General features: G+C 44.8%; 1 protein-coding gene across 3 annotated transcripts in view; it reads left to right on the plus strand.

The window, feature by feature from the left end:
• Window positions 1–6761: 6761 nt before the first annotated feature.
• Window positions 6762–9181, plus strand: part of SLC25A19 (solute carrier family 25 member 19) — a 16020-nt gene continuing 13600 nt past the window's right edge. For 2 of the 3 annotated variants that reach the window (XM_008693750.2, XM_008693753.2), the window contains exons 1-2: window positions 6762–6854; window positions 7354–7410. The gene's annotated coding sequence lies outside the window, so the exon portion shown is untranslated. The remainder of the gene's footprint in view (window positions 6855–7353; window positions 7411–9181) is intronic. The other variant, XM_040640237.1, reaches the window with a different exon arrangement.

The raw sequence follows: 9181 nt of genomic DNA on the forward strand, positions 1-9181 counted from the left end.
ACACACACACACACACACACACACACACACACACACACACACACACACGATGCTGAATTCTAGAAGGAGCAAACATGCCCACCGGCTAAAGGGCAGGACATTGCAGGGGAATGACTCCTGCTGAAGCTAGAGGCTGGAGGGCAGGAGAACATGATTTTCTCTTATAGGATCAGGACTGTTGAGGTTTCTGAGATGGTTTCTATCTTACCACTTTATCGTCTTCCACTCCAAGCTCTGGAGGACCTAATTCTGCTCTCAGAAGGGTTGGGTGAATGGAGCAGAATGTAACAAAAGACCTGGGTATTTCTGAGACGTCCTCCTTGTGCTGTGTTTTGGTCACTTTCCCCTCTATCACTGAATAGCAGCCCACGGTGTGGATGCATTGCATCTTATACATCTGTTGATGGACATCTCAGAGCTTTCCAGGCTGGGCTGCACTGAACATTCTTACACAATCTTTTTGTAAACATGTTTTCATTTCTCTTGGATAAACCTACAAGTGGGATTGTTGGGTCACAGGTGTATAGATGTTTAACTTAATAAGAAACTGCCTGACCTCTTCTCATGCGTTTGTACCATTTCATAATCGCATTGGTGCTGTGTGGGAGCTCCAGTTGCTCCACAGCTTTGCTAACATTTGGTGTCATCAGTCTTTTAAATTTTAGCCATTCTGGTGGCTGTGTGGTGGTATTTCGTTACAGTTTTAATTTGCACTTCCTTTTGGCTAATGATGCTGAGTGCTTTTTTGCTTGCTTGTTACCCATTTGTGTATTTCTTTGCAAAATGTCTGTTCAACTCTCTTGCCTAATTTGTTTATTGGGTTGTTCATCTTTGTATTTTCAACTTTACATCCAAGTTTGACTTTCCCAGAAGTAGTCATCTTGAGTCTGGTGAGATCGGAAGTCGTGGGGGAAGAAGAGGTGGTCTGCAGTTGACCTGGGGCACACCAGCCCTTCCTTCATGATAGAGCTGCACCCACTCTCCCTCTAAGCACCAGGTGGTGAGTGAAGACTGGTTTCCCATGGACACCCCAGGAAACACCTCAGGGGAGCTCAGAAATGGGTGATGACAGGTGAGGTGTTGTCACCCACAAAGGTGGATGATCTTGTCAGAGAGAACCAAATGCTGAAAACCAGAAAGCCAGAAGCGCAGAGACCCCTCCAGCAAACTTGGAAAGCTTTCTCTTTGGGCTGACATTGACATTCCTGATAGCCTCTTGACGTTTGGCTCTACTGAGAAGAGCAGCTGAAGAAAGTTGAAATGTATAAGAAATCAGCTCTTGAAAGTTACTGGACAGTGAATCCTCCTTCTTTCTTGTTTTTTTTTTTTTTTTTCTTTCTCCCGCCCTTTGGTTAGTTTACTGGTGTTTGAGTCATTTGCTGAGTAAATCTGAAAGGACAGAAAAGGGAACTTGCTCAGACGTGCCTCTATCTTTGGCTGCATGTACCCTGTCAGAGCTTCCTCCAGAACCGTTTAACAGTTGCTGCCTTTTCATGATTTTCTCAAACTTACAGCCCCAAAGTTTAAAAAATAAGCAAATAAGAATGATGGAAACTTACATGCACACAGAAACCCAAATGCAGATATTTCCAGAAGCTTTATTCATAATCACTGAAACATGGGAGCAACCAAGATGTCCTTCAGTAGGTGAATGTGTGATACATCCAGACAGTGGACAATTACTTAGTGCTAAAAAGAAGTGAGCTATCACGCCACAGAGAGATATGGAGGAAACTTAGATACATATTTATTTATTAATTTATTTTACCTGAGATACATATTTCTAAATGAAAGAAAGTCAGCTCCAAAAGAAAAGAGATTCTGATTTGTTCATTGCTATATCCCCAGCATCTAAAACAGTGTCTGGCCATGCAGACCCTCACTAAATATTTGATGGGGAAAAAATGATGGGGCATAGAGGCCCTTCATCGCATCCTGAGTCATAAGAAAGAGGAAAGAAACAAGGGGAGCCTTGGATGATCAACTAAGATGTGTACCCCTAATTCAATGTCCCTTCAAATATGGGCCACCAACCAAAATGCTTACTCCTGGGCCCACATGCTTGACCTGCTTGATCAGGATAAGTGTCCCTATGGAGGGATATCTGCATTTTTAAATAAGCGTCCCAGATGATTAGCTGAAGTTGAGAACCCTTGGATGCCTACTAAAAATGCAGAGGTTTTTAGACACTTGGAGGCGTAGAGGCAGCAAAGCTTGGACACCCTGTAGGCCAACACCTCCGTCTTCAGAGGTGGAGAAACTGCAGCCCAGAGAGAGGAGTGCCTTGCCACAGAGCCACAGCAAGTCACCTCCTGGCTCTCCGGCCTCTTCCAGATGGCACGGCTGACCAGCCCACTCGGGCAGTAAGGGATTCTTTCGCCCGTGATTGAAAAGATAATCGGTGAGGCAGCTGATAAATACCAAGTCTATTTGGTCAAGGCCAAGGAAGTATTTACTTCCTCTGAGGAGGCAGGGGAAGTCCAAAGAAGCTTTTAATAGGTCTCTTTAGGGTAAATTTCTGATGAGGTCACAGAAGGATTCACTTCCCCAAGCTGACGGGAAACGTTTTTCTCTGGTTTCTCTTTTCACGTGATAGGACTTACTTAGTATATTTAACTTAAAATGAAATGACCAGATTTTAAATCTCAAAAATAAATGGAGCCAAGGTGTAAGCCTAGGAAAGCCGGCACCTGCCCCAGATCTCTTTTCAGCTGGGCCAGGAATTTGCCATCCGACCTTGAAGGGCCTTGGGCACATGGCCTAGCCCCTCTGGGCCCTGGCAGGACTAAGTGATCTCCATGAATCTTTCCAGTTCTCATGATCTGTCGTTCCCTGAGTGTAACGCACTCCACAATTAGCCAATAGCCAAAGTCCTGCTGGCTTAGCTGTGAGTGACCATCGGGAGGTCTCTTCTAAAATGTGGGCTTGCTCTAGTCCAGAACAAAATAGAACCAAAGATCTCTCGAGCTTAGGAGCTTATGTGGGAGAGGTAGCAGTCAGTCAACAAAACTGATGAAAACAGAGATATAATACAGAGGCTGGGCTTTCATGGGGAAATAAGGCAATCTCTGAGCAAAGAGACAGAGGAGATGAGTGAGGACAAAGTGGGGGACATTTTCAAAAGTGAGGACAAAGTGGAGGGCATTTTCAAGAAGGGCAGAAAGCCAAATCTCTCTACCTGGTTCTGTCCACTGTTGGCCACCTTAACACTTTTTTTTTCCTAAGCAGGCTCAACGCTGGGCTTGAACTCACGAACATGAGATCAAGACCTGAGCCAAAATCAAGAGTCGGACGAAGTCAAGAGTCGCACACTTAACCAACTGAGCCACCCAGGTGCCCCCACCTTAACATTTTTAGTATCCTTTTCCCACGTGGACAATGCTTATCAGCACCTAAATTGAATGAAGAGAAGCAGAAGTCAAAATGTTGTGCACACGGGAACCACTGATTTTCAACAAAGGTGCAAAAGGCAATTCAGTGGAAAAAGAATAGATTTTTCAACAAAAACAGTGACTTCTAGGTGCTGAAACAATGAAATATCCAAATGCAAAAAAAAAAAAAACCCACCAAAAAAAAAAAAAAAAAAAACCCACCAAAAAAAAAAAAAAAAAAAAAAAGAACTTCAATCCTTACCTCTCACACACACACAAATGAACCCAGGGGTGCGTGGCTGGCTCAGTTGGTAGAGCATGCAACTTTTTTTTTAAGTTGATTTGTTTATTTTTTAGTAATCTCTACACCCAATGTGGGGCTCAAACCCATGACCCTGAGATCGAGAGTCACACATTCCTCCAGCTGAGTCAGCCAGGCATCTTGCATATGACTCTTGATCTTGGGGTCATGAGTTCAAGCCCCATGTTGGGCCTAGAGCTTCCTTTAAAAAAGGGGGAGGGGGCACCTGGCTGGCTCAGTCAGTTAAGCGTCTGCCTTCCGCTCAGGTCATGATCTCAGGGTCCTGGGATTAAGCCCCGTGTGGGGCTCCCTGCTCAGGGGGAGCCTACTTCTGCCTTTCCCTCTGCCATTACCCCCCCCACAACTTGTGCTCTCTCTCTCAACTGAATAAATAAAATCCAAAATTAAAAAAAAAAAAGAACCCAAAATGGATCAGAGATCTAGATGTAAAACCTAAAACTATAAAAATTCTGTTGGAAAACGTAGGAGAAAATTCTTTATGGCCTTTGGCTAAGCAAGGAACTCTTAGGTATGATATCAAAAGCATGATCCATAATGGAAAAAAATCAATTAACTGGGCTTCATAAAATTAAGAACTTCTGCTCTTTGAAAGGCATGAGTGAAAACACAAGCCACATATATAATGGTAAGCTACATATATAATGATAAGGGGCTTATATCCAGAAAACAGAAAAACTCCCAAAACTCAACAATAAGAAACAAAGCAATCCAATTAAAAATGGGTGAAAGATTTGAGCAAATTCTTCACCAGGAAGATACAAGGATAGCAAGTATGCACACAAAAAGATATTTAACCTTCGTCACTAGGGAAATGCAAATTAAAGCCACAATGAGACGCTCAAATGGGTAGATTTACAAAGAATGACCTCACCAAGGATGTGGGGAAACTAGAAATGTCATCCTACAGGCAGGAAAGTGAAACAGTACAATCACTTGGGAAAAGTTTGGCAGTATCTTGAAGAGTTAAATATACACTGACAACATACATTGAGCCAGCCATGTGCCCCAAGAACAAATATTAAACATATTTGTTCATAATAATAGATATAAAATATGTTTTATGTTGGCACCTGGCTGGCTCAGTTCACAGAGCATGCGACTATTGACCTCAGGATCATGAGTTCAAGCCTCATGTTGGGCGTAGAGCTTATTTTTTAAAAATTAAAAATAAGTAACTAAGATTAAAACAAAATAAAATGTTTTGTGGTCATAAGGATAATAACAATAAAGAATCTCATTGATCAATAACCTTTGGAATATACTAGGGAACCAATGAATTATTTTGAAAACTGCTAAAAACAGAGTCACAATTTTATCCTGTCTTTCTTCTATGACATGTACCTCATGTAATTCATTAAGCAATGAAGGGATGTTCCTCTTACAGGTATTCCAGCATAAATGCTGAAGTGATGTCACCATTTACAGCCCCTAATCAATGCAATGATATTAATGGCTACAATAGCCACAAAATGAGAGACGAGCACACACTGTGATTCTCCTTATGGAGGTACACAATTCCAGGTAAGTAATCTTGTTTTTTAAAAAAAATCAAACCTGTTCTTATCAGACCCGTTAGATCTAACTACCAATATGCAGAGAACACAGAAGGTAGAGGAAGAGGGTAAAACAATTTCATGCAGATGCCACGAACAAGATCCAGCCTGGGGAAAACTCAACAGGACAAACCACCTACTTTCTTAAAAAACAAATAAATAAAGAGAGGAAGAAAGGAAAAGAGAAGAAAATGAAAGAAATTACAAGCAAAAAAAAAAAAAAAAAAAGAGGGAAACCATAGATTTGAAAAGCCTTGAGATATATTAACCAGTTGTAATGTATAGTCTTGATCTCAATTAGACAAACTTTATTTATTATTATTATTATTTTTAAGATATTTATTTATTTATCTGACAGAGAGATAGAGAGAACACAGCAGGGGGAGCAGCAGAGGGAGAGGGAGATGCAGGCTCCCTGCCAAGGGAGCTGATGTGGGGCTCCATCCCAGGACCTCGGGGTCATGACCTGAGCTGAAGGCAGAAAATTATTTTGGGGGGGCCAGATGATAGTTTGGGGGATATGCCTTAAAAGGGAGAATGCTTGTCTTTTAAAGATACATTCTGAAATGTTAACTGGTGAAATCATACGATGTCTGGTATTTACTTCAAAATAATGTTGGAGGGGCGCCTGGGTGGCTCAGTCGTTAAGCGTTAAGCCTTCGGCTCAGGGCGTGATCCCAGCGATCTAGGATGGAGCCCCACATGAGGCTCCTCTGCTGCGAGTCTGCTTCTTCCTCTCCCACTCCCCCTGCTTGTGTGTTCCCTCTCTCGCTGGCTGTGTCTCTCTGTCAAATAAATAAAATCTTTAAAAACAATAATAATGTTGGGGGAATGATGTTTTAAAATCGTGCATCGAAGTGATTGCACTAATGGGAAAAAATGCAGTTACAAAATCAGGAAGAAACACTGTCCTGCAAAACACCGATGCTACTTGGCCTAAGAGCGGTAGGATGAGTCATTTCCCCCTTAGTTTCTACATTTTCTGTAGAGTCTGTATTTTTATATTATTTTTATAATTAGAAATTATGCATAATAAACCCTAGGGGGAAACAAAACTTCTACATTTTTGCCGTCCTCTTCCTGGTTTCAAAAACCCATCTCTCTCTCCCAAGTCCTCCAGGCTTTAGCTAAACGTCCCGCCATCTTTCCCAAGTTTAGACTACCGAGGTTCTGGGACTACGAGGGTTTTGAGGAAAGCGGGTCAGATTCAGCGCACCCAACCTTCCATCCGCCCTCAGGATGATGGGAGCCACACGCCACTTAGCGATGCGACCTCCCAAGGGCACAGCCTGACTTTGGGACGCGCCACCTTCCCACGCGTGAATAACATTCGCGCACGCGCGCGCAGAGACTACATCTTCCAGAAGGCTCTGCGTCTACCACGGGGCTAGCCTTAGTAACGATAGACTACATTTTCCAGTGACACCTTGCAAGAGGCGTTGCCCATCTACGACTATACAACTATTGGTCCAGCCCCTGGCGGAAGCTGCTCGGTGATTGGTCCGGGAGCCCGTCAGTTACTGCCGGGCGCAATTAGTTTTGCTGTGAGACTGCGAGAGGAGGTTGGAAGAGAAGCCCGCGCGGAGTCGGCCGCGCCCTTCGTGCCGGGTCAGTGACCTCTACTGTCTTCTTCCTCGTCGTGTGCTCGGGGACGGGGTGGGGGGGGGTCGCACACACGCGCCGGCACTCACGAGGGGGCAGTGCCTGTCCGCTCATGTGTCACGCCTGACCTGAGAAGCATCCTCAGCGACGCTGGGGGCAAAACCTCGCACACATGCGGGACACCCATGCACGTGGGTGCCTGCTTCGCGGGCGTCTTCTCAGACTTGGGGAGAAAACGCCCCGAGGCACAGCTGGACACGTGTGTCTACACGCGGGGACGTCTGCGGGGTTCCCCAGCTGAACACATGGGCACACGGGCACGGGAGCTCACCGCTCATAGCCCAACGCCAGGGGCTTCTGCAGTAAGAGAAGGGGAATGGCAAAGGCGAACTCTCTCCCACGCCCCGCCCACCCCAGCACTCACTCCAGGGTCCCCGTCTCTAGGGGTTCTGTTCTGTATATCATGCATATACAACTGTACTTCATTTTTATTTTGTCTCTTTAGGTAACTATCCCTGCTTACTGGTACAAGAAGGAAATTCGAACAAGTGGAAAAAGTAAGGTAACTGTGGAACTGTATTTAACCAGCCCTTTCACTATATTAGACTTCTACCTTTTTTACAAAGCTTACCACATATGGTATCTTGCATGATCCTCCCAGCAGTTTGGGCTAGGCAAGGCAGACATCATTCCCATTTTCCAGAAGAGAGAGGAGACCCCAGGTTAAATAAGCCTCCCAGGGTACTAGGGAGAGGCAGAACTTGAACTCAGGCCTGTTGATATGTCCATCTATGCAGAGCTGCTTATTTACGGAAATGCCTCATTCCCTCTCTGATGGCAGGGCACTCACCCTGCTCAGTGTGACCTCAGCCATCCCTGGTTAGCGTCCGGAGAGCGTTTGCCTCCCAGTCACCTGCCCCATGTTTAAGCTGCTTCTCACAGGTGCCTGGAGTGAACCAGCTCAAATTAATGTCACGGAGAAGTTGATGGGAAAGGCCAGGTCTCCTGCTTCAAGAGTGTGGAGGAAGAAGCTGCGGGAAATGGGCACATTCCTGGCAGGGGTGGGGAGGTTTCATACCATGAGACTTTTTTTTTTTTTTTTTTTAAAGATTTTACTTATTTATTAAGAGAGAGCGTGCAAGTGCAAGCAGGATGGGGAGGGGCAGAAAGAGAGGGGGAGAGAGGATCTCAAGCCGACTCCTCCACAAGCACAGGGCCCACTGTGGGGCTTGATCTCATGACCCTGAGATCATGACCTGAGCTGAAACCAAGACTCGGCTGCTCAGCCACCCAGGCGCCCCACCATTAGACTTTAAAATATATATATTATTTTAGAATGCTTTGCTGACAGAGCCACGTAGAAACGCTACGTCAATTTTAAGGATGGCTTGGAGCGCTGCTTTCATACTTTAGTACACGAAAGTGAGATTGGGGCTGAAGGAGTGGTGCAGACAGTTCGAGAGGAAAAAAGCAATCAGTGGTGGGGTGGAGCTTGGCCCTGTGTGCACACTGACTTTCCCGTTACTGTTGGTATTCAAGAACTAGGTTAACTCTGCGGCCCCTTCTAAAACCATTTTATATTTAGTTTTAGTTGTTTTGGGGTGGGGTGGGACATAACAAATTCACAGGATATAGAATTGTATAAAGAAAGGGAAAGATGTATTTTCTCTCTTCCTTTGCCAACCCTTCCCCCAGAGGTAATCTTACCAGCCTGTCGTGTGTGCTGATTCAGACTTTTCCCCTATGCTTTCTACTACCGTATGGAGTGTGTATAGGTCTTGCTGTTTTTCTTTTGCAAAAATGGGGTTATGCTAGACGTACTGTTCTGAGATGTCTTTCCCATGTTTCAGTGTATTGTGGTCGTCTTTTCAAGTGTATGTATCGCTCTAGCTCATTCTTTTTTTTTTTTTTTAAAGATTTTATTTATTTATTTGACAGGATAGAGACAGCCAGCGAGAGAGGGAACACAAACAGGGGGAGTGGGAGAGGAAGAAGCAGGCTCATAGCGGAGGAGCCTGTTGTGGGGCTCGATCCCATAACGCCGGGATCACGCCCTGAGACGAAGGCAGACGCTTAACCGCTGTGCCACCCAGGCGCCCCTCTAGCTCATTCTTTTTAACGGCTGCATCGGATTCCATTTTTGGGTGTGACTTAGTGTATTTATCCAACCCTCTGTTGATAAGCATTTGTGTGATATCCAGTTTTACAAAAAGTGACGTAATCCATGACATTTTACACACCCGTGGTAGTGTTTCTCTAGAACAGTGGCACTCAACCAGGAGCAAGTGCTGTGAATGCTAGAGAGGACATAAGGACAACCCCTGGGCTGGGGG

This window comes from Ursus maritimus, unplaced genomic scaffold (genome assembly GCF_017311325.1).
Source record: "Ursus maritimus isolate PB19 unplaced genomic scaffold, ASM1731132v1 scaffold_24, whole genome shotgun sequence".
NCBI lineage: Eukaryota > Metazoa > Chordata > Mammalia > Carnivora > Ursidae > Ursus > Ursus maritimus.